This window comes from Oryza sativa, chromosome 2, assembly GCF_034140825.1.
Source record: "Oryza sativa Japonica Group chromosome 2, ASM3414082v1".
NCBI lineage: Eukaryota > Viridiplantae > Streptophyta > Magnoliopsida > Poales > Poaceae > Oryza > Oryza sativa.
Window position 1 is genome coordinate 4,926,309 of NC_089036.1, and position 12,724 is coordinate 4,939,032.

Sequence of the window (12,724 nt, forward strand, 5' to 3'; positions counted from 1 at the left end):
GCCCGCTGCTCGGTCAGGGCGACGGGACAGGAGGAGGAAGAAGAGATCGGCCCATTCCGACGACGAGGGTCACGTCCTCGCCGTCGAGGGCGCTTCGCGGGCCACCCGAAAGGGGAGGCCTGCGAGCGACAAAAAGAAGGAGGCCGGCGCTCCCAGTAGGGAGCGCCCGACCGGCAAGTGGTGCACCGTGCACAACACCTCCCTCCACGACCTCGCGGACTGCCGTGCGGTCAAAAGTTTGGCTGAGCGGACAAGGAAGTGGGAGGAGGAGAGGAGGCAGGAGCGCCGTGAGAGCAAGGCCCCGGCGGCTCCCTCCGGCAACCGGCGAAGTGAGGCCAAGCAGAAGGCCCCCGCCGAGGATATTGACGATGGCGACGATGACCTAGGGTTCCAGGAGCCTGGGGCCACCATCGCCACCGTCGATGGGGGAGCATGCGCTCACGCTTCTCGTCGGAGCCTCAAGGCCATGAAGCGAGAGCTTCTGGCCGCGGCCCCTACCCATGAGGCGATGCGGCGGGCGCGGTGGTCGGAGGTTGCCCTCACCTTCGACCAGACCGACCACCCGCCGTGCGTTGCCCGGGGAGGACAGATCGCGATGGTGGTTTCCCGCACCGTTTGCAACGTGAAGTTGGGGCGTGTCCTCATAGATGGGGGTGCAGCCCTCAACATCCTTTCCCCCGTAGCCTTTGATGCCATCAAGGCCCCGGGGATGGTGCTCCGGCCGTCCCAGCCGATCATCGGTGTGACGCCGGGGCACACTTGGCCGCTAGGTCATATCGACCTCCCGGTCACCTTCGGCGGTTCCGCCAACTTCCGCACGGAGCGGGTGAACTTCGATGTGGCGGACCTCAGTCTGCCCTACAACGCGGTCCTGGGGAGGCCCGCGTTGGTGAAGTTCATGGTGGCGGTCCACTACGCCTATCTCCAGATGAAGATGCTGGGCCCCGGTGGCCCCATCACCGTCCATGGCGACCTCAAAGTCGCGCTTGCTTGCATGGAGCAGCACGCGGACCACCTCGCCGCGGCATCCAAGCCCGCGGGTGGCGACGAGAGGCTCAGCACCTCCGTCCCAGCCGCCCCGAGGCAGCGGATGATCACGTGCGACGAGGTCCCGATCAAGCAGGTTGCCCTGGGCGACGGCCCGTCCAAGACCACACGAATCGGTGGTCTTCTGGACGACAAATAGGAAGACACGCTCGTCTCCTTCCTGCGGGCAAACGCCGACGTCTTCGCCTGGAGACCGGCGGACATGCCCGGGGTCCCCAGGGAGGTGATTGAGCACCGTCTCGCCGTACGGCCTGGCGCAAGGCCGGTCCGGCAGAAAGTGCGGCGGCAGGCCCCGGAACGTCAAGCCTTCATCCGCGAGGAGGTGGCGCGACTTCTGGAGGCCGGATTCATCCGAGAGGTCATCCATCCGGAGTGGCTGGCGAACCCGGTCATCGTTCCCAAGGCGAACGGCAAGCTTCGGATGTGCATCGACTACACCGACCTTAACAAGGCATGTCCTAAGGACCCTTACCCCCTACCACGCATAGATCAGATTGTCGACTCCACCGCGGGGTGCGACCTTTTGTGTTTTCTAGATGCATACTCTGGTTATCATCAGATTCGCATGGCTAGGGAGGATAAGGAAAAAACTGCATTCATTACCCCCATAGGAACTTATTGTTATACGACAATGCCTTTCGGGTTAAAGAATGCAGGTCCTACTTTTCAACGTACTACTCGAATTTCTTTGGTTAGCCAAATAGGACGTAATGTTGAGGCCTATGTTGATGACTTGGTTGTGAAAACACGCAACCAGGAGACCTTACTCTCGGATCTAGCGGAAACTTTCGAAAGTCTCCGCACCGCCCGCATAAAGCTGAACCCCGACAAGTGCGTGTTCGGCGTGCCTGCGGGCAAGCTTCTCGGGTTCTTGGTCTCTGCCCGAGGCATTGAGGCCAACCCCGAGAAGATACGAGCTATAGAGCGGATGCGCCCCCCCAGCAAGCTTAGGGATGTGCAATGCGTCATTGGTTGTATGGCCGCCCTAAGTCGGTTCATATCGAGGCTGGGAGAGAAGGCGCTACCCCTATTTAAGCTCCTCAAACGCTCCGTGCCGTTTATCTGGACGAAGGAGGCTGAACGGGCCCTCACTCAGGTGAAGGCGTACCTCAGTTTTCCCCCAGTCCTGGTCGCCCCGGAGCCAGATGAGCCGTTGCTACTCTACCTGGCGGCAACCCCGCAGGTGGTCAGCACGGCGTTGGTCGTGGAGCGCGACGAGGACGACCCTCGCTCCGCGCATCCCCACCCTGTGTCGACTCGACCCGGGAGAGAGCAGGGAGGAGAGGCCCCCGAGCCGAACGGTGGCCTAAGGCCCCCGACGGCCGGAGCTGGCCCTCCGCCCGCTTGTCCGACGGTGCCAGGCGCCCCCGACCCCCAGGATGGCCCCGGGGCCACTGCGGGAAGGCCGCGCCTGTCGCCCTCCGACCCCGAGGTCGTCGGCACAGAAGCCGAGTGCGCCCCGCGCGGCCTCTCGGACGAAGAGCGCCCTGGAGATGCGGCCCCTAGTGAAGAAGATCGGCCCCACCGAAAGGTGCAGCGGCCCGTCTACTTCGTTAGCGAGGCCCTCCGGGACGCTAAGACCCGATACCCTCAGGCCCAGAAGATGCTTTACGCTATTCTGATGGCTTCGAGGAAGTTGCGCCATTATTTTCAGGCGCATCGGGTCACGGTGGTTACGTCTTACCCCCTCGGCCAAATCTTGCATAACCGAGAGGGTACTGGACGGGTGGTGAAATGGGCAATCGAACTCTCTGAGTTCGATTTGCACTTTGAACCACGCCACGCAGTCAAGAGCCAGGCCCTCGCCGACTTTGTGGCAGAGTGGACCCCGGCCCCTGAGCCCATCTCCGTCCCCGAGGCCAGCTCGGGCCCCTCGCAGCTGCCTCACACCGCCTATTGGGTGATGCAGTTCGACGGCTCCCTGTCTCTTCATGGCGCCGGTGCGGGGGTCACGTTGACCTCGCCGAGCGGAGATGTCCTCAAATACCTGGTCCGCCTCGACTTTCGGGCAACCAACAATATGGCAGAGTACGAGGGACTCCTTGCGGGACTCAGAGTGGCGACTGGACTGGGGATCCGCCGCCTCCTGGTGTTAGGCGACTCTCAGTTGGTCGTTAACCAGGTCTCCAAGGAGTACCAGTGCTCTGACCCGCAGATGGATGCTTACGTGCGCCAGGTGCGGCGTATGGAGCGCCATTTTGACGGGATAGAGCTTCGGCACGTGCCCAGACGGGATAACGCGGTCGCCGACGAACTCTCAAGGCTCACTTCCTCGCGAGCCCAGACCCCACCGGGCGCCTTTGAAGAAAGGCTTGCCCAGCCATCGGCGCGACCCGACCCCCTAGGGGAGACGGACGCGCCTGAACGGCCCCCGAGGCCCGTCGGAGTCCAGGCCTCGGGACCCGAGGTAAGCGCTCACAGCTCCCTTAGATTGATTGCTTGGATCGCTGAGATCCAGGCGTACCTCGCAGATAAGACTCTACCCGAGGACCGCGAAGGGAGTGAACGCGTCCAGCGCATCTCCAAGCGCTACGTGCTGGTGGAAGGGACCCTCTATCGGCGCGCGACTAACGGAGTCCTCCTGAAGTGCATTCCTCGGGAACAAGGCGTCGAGCTTCTTGCCGATATCCATGAAGGCGAGTGCGGAGCCCACTCTGCCTCACGCACCTTGGTTGGCAAGGCCTTTCGCCAGGGTTTCTATTGGCCGACGGCTCTCAACGATGCGGTCGACCTGGTCCGGCGGTGCAGGGCGTGCCAGTTCCACGCCAAGCAAACCCATCAGCCGGCCCAGGCCCTGCAGACCATACCTCTTTCATGGCCGTTTGCTGTCTAGGGGCTCGATATCCTGGGTCCGTTTAGACGGGCCCCGGGCGGGTTCGAGTATCTGTATGTCGCTATCGACAAGTTCACTAAGTGGCCCGAGGCTTATCCGGTCATCAAGATCGATAAGCACTCCGCACTTAAATTCATCAGGGGCATTACTGCTCGGTTTGGGGTGCCTAACCGTATCATTACGGATAACGGCACCCAGTTCACTAGTGAACTCTTCGGTGACTACTGCGAAGACATGGGCATCAAGCTCTGCTTCGCCTCCCCCGCCCACCCCAGAAGCAATGGCCAAGTGGAGCGCGCCAACGCGGAAATCCTCAAGGGCCTCAAAACCAAAACCTTCAATATCCTCAAGAAGCACGGCGACTCGTGGATCGAGGAGTTGCCAGCGGTACTCTGGGCGAACCGAACCACGCCAAGCCGAGCAACCGGGGAAACGCCTTTCTTCCTCGTCTACGGCGCGGAGGCGGTTCTCCCATCCGAGCTCACCCTGAGGTCCCCTCGGGCCACCATGTACTGTGAGGCTGATCAAGATCAGCTTCGCAGAGATGACCTCGACTACTTTGAAGAGCGAAGGCGGCGCGCGGCCCTCCGAGCCGCGCGCTACCAGCAGAACCTGCGGCGCTACCATCAGCGCCACGTCCGGGCCCGATCACTCTGCGTCGACGACCTCGTCCTACGCCGCGTCCAAACGCGTGCTGGACTGAGCAAGCTCTCACCAATGTGGGAGGGTCCGTATCGAGTGATCGGCGTCCCCCGGCCGGGCTCCGTTCGGCTGGCCACGGGCGACGGCACAGAGCTGCCTAACCCGTGGAACATCGAACACCTTCGTCGCTTCTACCCCTAGTAGGGGTCGGGTGTCAGGTCTCGGGCTCGGGCCAACCCCGCACCCCCCCGGGTGTGCAGGGTTGGCCGGGGGCTACCACATGCATAAGCTTATATTTTTTCTCTTCCGTATTTCAATAAAAGCATTTTCGATTTCCTAAGGACTGTGTCTGTGTCATTGTTTCCTTTCGAAGAATCTTGGCTTGAATTAGCACGCTCGTGCTCGATCCTGCCCTCGGTGGCCCGGGCCGGCTAAAATCGCCAAACGGGGCCCAGAACCGAGCCGTGCCCCGGGGCGTGGTGAACTCTGGGGGGGGGAATCGGCAAAGGCCCACAATCGGGTAATCCATAACCCTCGGTCACCACGTTCCCGGCTTGGCCAGTCTCGACACGCGGATCTCCCCAGGCACTAGCCCCGACCCGCGCCATTTGAGGCTGGGACCTGGGCACGAGCCCTCGTTCAAGCCAAGACACAGAAGGACCGCGGCACAAACCATCCTCGTCTCATACACACAACAAACAGAGCTGACACAAAAATTTCCTCTTTATTTGATTGCAGATTGAATTAGTTTATACAAGAAGGGGGCCCGAAGGCCTCGGAAGAAGAAAGGAAAAACTATTTAAGATTGGCGGGGGCCTGGGGGCTCACTTCGAGGCTCCCGGGTCGCCGGCCTCGTCGTCGCTGTCGTCCATACCACCGTCGCCGCCCTCCTCGTCGGAGTCGAGGACGAACGCGAGCCGAGGGGCCGTACCCTCGAAGCAGTGGACGATGTGGTCGGCGGCGTCCCGGACCTGCGCGCGCGCGTCGTCCTCGGTTCCGGGAGGGAACTCGTCCAGCGCTGCCCACGGGGAGAAGTCCGGGTCCCTGGCCTGGTAGCTTGCCAGAACAAGCTCCACTGCCCCCCGGGCGAGGTCTCTCGAGGATGACTTGATCGTCTCCTCGAGCTCCTCGGGGAGCCGCTGGAGAGTCCCGGCCATCTCTGAGAGGCGCTGGGCGAGGCCCCCCTGGTTGGCGGCGTACTTCGCGGTCCGCTCGCCCCAGAGGCCCGCTTGCCGCCCGGCGCGGTCTAGACGGGAGACGGCGTCCCGAAGCATGCCGGGCCCTACCTCGCCCGCCAAGCGGAGGGCCTCGACCTCCCCGGCGGACGAGTCCAGCGCGCCCTGCAGATCGGCGATGGTGTGTTCGGCAGCTGCGAGGCGGGCGGCTAGATCGCCGTCGCCCGCGCCTCGAGCTCAGCGGCCCGCTGATCCAGTGCGGCCCTCTCGGCGCGGGCGCCTTCCAGATTACGGCGCGCCTGCTCCTCCCGCGCTGCCTCGCGGAGGGACAGGCTGTCCGCCAGCCGCTGCGCCGCGGCCTCGGCCTCCTCGAGAGCTCGCTCCCGCTCAGTGAGCGCGTCCTCGCGGAGGCGGAGTGCGGACTCCTCTTCGGCGCAGGCGGCCTCGTGCGCCGCCAGCGTTGCCTCCCGGATGGCGACGGCGGCCTCGCGACCCGCCAGTTCCCTCTCCTTCGTGTCCAGGGCGCAGGCGCGCTCCTCCAGCACCGTGGCGCGAGCCTCAAGGGCCTCTTCGCGCTGCCGGGACGCGTCGAGCTTCTTCTCTAGCTCCGCCCCCCGGCTCCCGTATTGGAGGCAGAGGTCGTCCCGCGTCGCGTTAAACACGGCGGTGGCAATGAGGGCAGTCTCCCGCTCCTCCTCCACCTCCCTGGCGATCTCCGCCAGGTCCCTACGACGGGCCTCGAGCTCTGAGGCGTGCCGGCGGTGTGCCTTGCGGCCCGCCTCCACCATGGCCTCCACCGAGCGTCGCCCCTCTTCGACACGCGCCCACGCCGCGTCGAGCTCCGCCCGCTCTGCCTGCAGGATCTCCATCTGGGCACTTAACCCGTCCAACACCGTGGTGTTCGCGGTGGCCAAGGCCTGCAGAAGGGGCTCTGCGCTCAGTGGTGCAGCGGAAGGCATGGGGAAGAGCCGCCTCGGTAAGGATGCCGCACTGCTCGGCCCGCCGATCGACGTGCCGGACTCAGGGACGTCCCCCGAAGCTGGCTCGTCCTGAGCGTCGCCCGAGGGGTCGGGCCCGAGCGGTGCGCCCGCGGCCTCGTCGTGGGTGGCTTCGGAAGTCGTCGTCGCCTCGGGCGGAGTCGGATCGGGGGCTTGGCAGCCCGCCCGGCGTGCGCGCGCCGCCTCTGTCTCCCGGACGGACTCCTCGGCCCGGTGGAGTCTGGCCTCCTCCCAAGCGGTTTCCTCAGCCTGGCGAGCCCGGACAACCTCCTGGGCAGCTTCCTCGGCTTCCCGGAGACGGTTTGCGGCTTCTCGCCGGTCAGCTTCCCGCCTCCGGGCCTCCGCGGTCGCCGTCTCCTCGGCCTCAGACCGGCTGAACTTGGAATGGCGGGAAGGGCGCGACGGGATCTCGCTGATGCAGAAGAAAAACCAGAAGACGAAAAACGGGTGAGTGAAAACTTGCCTTGGGAGATAGGAGAATGAATACGGCCGCAGTGGGCGCAGGGACGAACCTGCGAGGAGGTCGGCTAAACGACCACCTTGGGGGGGAGATGAGGTTTCCCCGGCATGGTTCGGTCCCCCCCATCTTGCGGAGTCGCTTCTTTTTTCGCTCCCCCTCGGGCTGCGACGTCGGCACAGCACCCTCCAGGCGCCTGCTGCTGGCACGCACCGCCCCGCCCCCTCGGGGAGGAGATGGGGAGGGGGTATCCTCCTGTTTCCTCTTCCCCCGGGCGTCGGTAGGGCGGCTGCCCCCCGGGCCCCCGTCACGGGGCCCAGAAGCACGACCCCCTCCCGGGGTAGATTGTTCCCCCCTGCGGCTCCCGCCCGCGCCATCGTGGCCTCGGGGGGCCCGCTCCCCCGACGCCCCGACCTCCTGCATGATGGTCAGGATGTTGGCGCGCTCTGGATCGCAGCAGAGGGGAAGGACCCCTTGAGGGATGAGGGATGCCTCCACGGAGCTGAGATTCAGCACCCGTTGGACCACTATCCTGAAGTCCTCAGGGTCCCAGTCCCATTTGCGCCCCTGGTGGGTCCTCATGATGTCCTCGGGCCCGGTGTACTCCCAGGCGCCCCGGGCGTGCCGCTGGAGCGGCGCGATCCGGCGACGAAGGTAGTCGCCGAACACCATGGCCCCCGTGAGCCCCTGGGATCGCAAACCAGCCAGGCGGTCAAGAACAGCGTCGTAGCCGTCTCCCAGATCTACCGGCGCCCGCCAGCTGGAGGCCTGCGCCGGGGGCTGGCTCGGAAGTCGGAGGCGCGTTTCGTCGGCGAGAGGGGTGTAGAACCAGTCGCTCTTCCACTCATCCCACTTCTTGCGAAGGACGCAGGGAATGTAGCGGTTCAACACCGGCCCCCGCGGCTGGAAATAGCAGCCACCGACTACCGACGGTGGCGACACCGGCTGTACGGTGAAGAACCACCGGAACAACCGGAGAGATGGGCGCACCCCGATGAACATCTCACACAGGTGCGCGAAGATGGCCAACGTCATTACTGCGTTGGGGGTGAGGTGCGCCATCTGGAGATCATAAAGCTCCAAAACATCCATGAAGAAAGAAGAGAATGGCGGGACCAGCCCTGCCATTGCGAAGGGAAGGAAGAAGACGGACCGCCCCGGGTAGTGTGGCGCCGGGCGTCCCTCGCCCAGCTCTACCACCTCCCGGCCGGTGGCAGATTCCGGCATAAATCGGCGCGGCAGCCCGGCCTGCCTCTCGCTCACGATGCGAGAAGGCGGCAGCACGCTACCGTCGAGCGGTGCGGAGCCCCGTGCCATAACGCCGGCGGAGGAGGGGTTTGAGAGCGAGTGAGTGCGGCGAGGGTAGGGCACAGGAAACGAGAAGTTAGAGCGCAAGCGGCGAAGGCAAGGGGAATAATGGCGAGAGGAAGGAAACGAATCTCTTCCTCGGCGTCTTTATACCCTTGCCAAACGCTATGCCCGGCTCCTCGCTTCCCGCGCCCACTATCTCGCCCCCTCGTTTCTCGCGCCCACTCCTCCACTAATCCCGCTCGCCCGTTTGCGGCGCACAAGGCGGATGTGCGGCCGTGGCAGTCGAGATGGGACATATCGTGCGCGCGTTAACTACGCTCGCCGACCGATGCACCATCATCACATCTCCAGGCGAAACGAACCGGCTCGTCCCAATTCGCGCGCTACTCAAGTAATGTAACGGTCTTGAAGAAAGCCGCTCATTATTGTCGGTCGGTTTTTCCCTTGCCGATGCGCGCGATTTGCGACCACTGGATTCCTGTCCGCCTGTAGAGACCGGCCCCACCTGTCACCAGGCCTGAGGAGTGGCGTCACACCCGAGCGTTTTCCTCGAGGAGGGCGATCGCCCTGGCATAACGCCGGGGGCTACTGTCGGTGACATGGGACCGGGGATATCTTGACTAGAGGTTTGGGGCAGCCGCGGTCACCCACGTGGCCTGACCCCCTTGGGGGGGTTGGGCCCGAGGGTGATGAGGCCGCCCCTCCCTCTATCTCCCCGAGGGGTCGGGCCGCTCCCGTTTCGTCCCCGAGGGCTGGGGCGCCCCGACCCCCTGAGGGTTTGGCGCCACGTGTGTGGGTTAGGTGAGCACAGCGGCGCTCACCTAACCGCGTTTATTGCGGGTTGGACGAGCGCCCCACGCCGCATTTAATGTAGCGCAGCACACTCATCCGGTCCGTGATCGGTCGCAGTGTGTGACCGGTCACAGACCGGTCAGATCGCGGGTTAGGGGGCAACAGGCGGCCTGACACACGCCTCGCCCCGTCCCGTCGGAATGATGAGAGCCTCCAGGCACTCGTCCCTAGCCGAAGCCGGCGTGGGAACTCCTGGAGTTGGCACGTCAGCCCCGGCCAGATACATTCCAGGCTTCATCGCAACCATTGTAAGGAAGTCATTGTATGAAGAAGGGCAGACGTGTAGCATGCTAAACTGACACGTGGTGGACAAGAATGACCGGTCTGTGACTGGTCTGACGCCGGTCGCGTCATCGGCAAACAACCGTGCTTCCACGTTGCACCTGCTTCCGGCGGAGTGGAGGTTGGTATGACCCATCCCATCGGAGGGTCATTCGGACAACAGCCATTGCAAATCTCCGCCCATTAATGAGGGAGGACAGGGTTATCCCGGTGTCAGGCAAAAGTACGAGCCAAGTTTTGGTCAAAGTAGGATGGGTCCCCACCCAAAAGAAGGGTAGGTAGAAATGGTGTATGTGGTATCCCCTTGAGAGATAAAAGGAGGACCATGCCTACCAAGAGAGGGGACGGAAAAAAAGACTGGAGAAGACCTGAGCTCGTAGAGGGGACTGGGGAAAAAGAGTAGGGAGAGGGTCTCTAGAGTTTGAACTCTCTTGCTCTCCAGCTCTTTGTAACTCCTTCATACACAGATCCACCAGAACACAGGAGTAGGGTATTACGCTTCTCAGCGGCCCGAACCTATCTACATCGCCCGTGTCTTGCGCATTTGCTCTCTCGCGAACCATTCCACAGATCAAGGGCTTAGAACCTCACCCAGCGCCCCTGGCCGAACCGGCAAAGGGGGGCCCGCGCGGTCTCCCGGTGAGGAGCCCCACGCTCCGTCAATCTTGTAACCTGAAACGGACTTGTAACCTGAAACGGAGGGAGTACTAATTAGATTATGATAGACAATTGTACAATGATAATGGTGGTATTAAAATATCTATCACCAAAATTGTGGATCCCCGTTTTCATAACAGGAATTATTCGTGTAAACAGTACCATTTCCCTGGATCAAGTAGTCTGGTACACACGAGTTCATAGCTGAAATACCAAAAGCACATACAAGAGAGTCTAGTGCTAATTATTACATCATAAGCCCGCAGGCATTGTCTTAAATCATCGGACCGAGCGGTCCGGAATACATCCAAAAGCAGAAATAGATAAGGCAGCGGAGTTTAGGCAGCGGCATGCCATTGCCACAGGCAACGACCGTACTAAGACCTACTGAGCGCCATCGTCTTCATCTCCCTCCTGGTAGTAGGCATAGGGATCCTCCGAAGCTTCATCTCCCGCTTCTGATTAATTTTATATTTGCAAGGGTGAGTACCAACCGTACTCAGCAAGCCACCACAGCAACAATGCATATGAAAGGGGTATTTCAAAGGATGGCTATGGCTCTTTTGCGCAAAGCAAGTTTTGTAATTCTTTTCACAAACCTAAGACCTAGCATTGACTGATCAAATTTTAGTACCAGTGTTTGTATTTAAACAACGACGGTTCTTTCCACCATCCATTGTGATCCCAAGGATAGCTTCCCGCCATTGAGTCGTTATGGTTTTCTGAGTACGCCCACCTTCCCCCTTCTCAGGAAGTGGCTCCAACAGCATAAAAATTCGTCATGCAACAACCCATCCCACACAAGTTAAGAATTTAGAGACTAGCCAAGTGTAATACATGTCCCGGTGCTCAATAACCGCGAGCACGGCTATTCGAATAGATTTGGTTTACTCACCCTGCAGTGGATGTACACTTTACCCACACTCCGCGACTGCCCAACACATGAGCCTTGTCTCAACACATGAGACGCGTCACGGCAAAGCTTTTCGATAACCTCGCATTGGCAGTACCCGCTCCATGAACTTTTCATCCTCATGCACCCTAGGCGTACACAGTTTCTAGCAGTGAGAGGAGTTCTGGCGCACCCGGGAAGGAAAGTTTTACACCCATGTAATTAAGTTATAACTAGGTTCAACTCCACACACGGCAGTCCTAGCAATGGCGACACCATTATAGAGCCCCTGCCTTACACATGAGAAACCACTATGCATGGATAATGCCTCCGCTCGGCTATTTACTCTGCTAGGTCTATCCCCATTCGAGAAATGTGGTTGTACGGGGTCGTTTCATGCTTAACTTCATGGCTCGGTCCTTAATTGACCGGGGACGGTACTAGCCTTTCCCGGATACCACCCAAATCCACCGTCCGCCCCGGTCTAAAACAAATATTTTTAATTCCTTTCATGTCATCATTATCATGGCAATGTGGTGCTCATGTCTCCACATGCCGCATCTCAATTAACTTCCCAAAGGTAATTGCCCAAGCATATAATATTTGATAAACATGAGTATGCAAGATTCTAAAGTAGCATTTCTAAGCAAGTGTCATAATTGACTAGGGACTCATACGTAATCATGGTTACAAAGATTTAAGGGTAAACAATAATCAAGGCATGGCATAATCACAAGTAGGATGTTCATCATTGCATGCAATCTTATTTGTAAACAAAAATTGATTTCGCAATTGGGATCAACGTGATCAAAGAATAGTGATGACTTGCCTTGCTCTAGGTCTTGTGGGTCTTGGCCTTCACCCGGATCCGCGGCTCCCTCGGTCTCTATAGTTACGTGCGTAAGAACAATTTGAATTCGATTAGAATTCAAACAAAATCCAAATAATGACCGAATTGAAAAACGAGCGCGGGAGGTGAATTCTATATAGGCTACTTTATTCGCGAAGTGGAATTATTCTTCTCCCTAAGATATTTTGTAATTTATAGTCATGTCCTAAGACTCATCGAATTATTGAGTTCTTAATCACATGTAAATTATTACCGCGAAATTGATTTCTTAGGGAGATTACTAAAAATAATCTATAGGAATTCATCCAATTATATTTTCATTAATCTTATATTTAAATGCTAGTACTTTAGGTATTTAATTAGTAAGAATTCATCTAACTATATTTTTATTAATCCTATAATTAACTTTCGCAATTTTACGACTATAATCAACCTACGATTAAATTCTTAACTATTTTGAATTTTCTAAACTTCTAAATTTTACTCAAACGCCTATTTATTTTCTTTCTCTTTCTTTTTTTTTCTCTCCTCTCTTTCTTTTTCTCTCTCTCCTCTCCTTCTTTTTCTCTCTCTCCTCTCCCTCCCGGCTCATTCCTCCCTCTCTCTCTCGGCTTCTTGCCCTCCCGGGCGGCGACAACGATGGACGCAAGGGGGGCGCGGCTTACCGACGGCGGCGACGGCGACGGTGGCGACGTCGGCGCAAGGTGCGGCGCGGAGCGGCGGCTTCG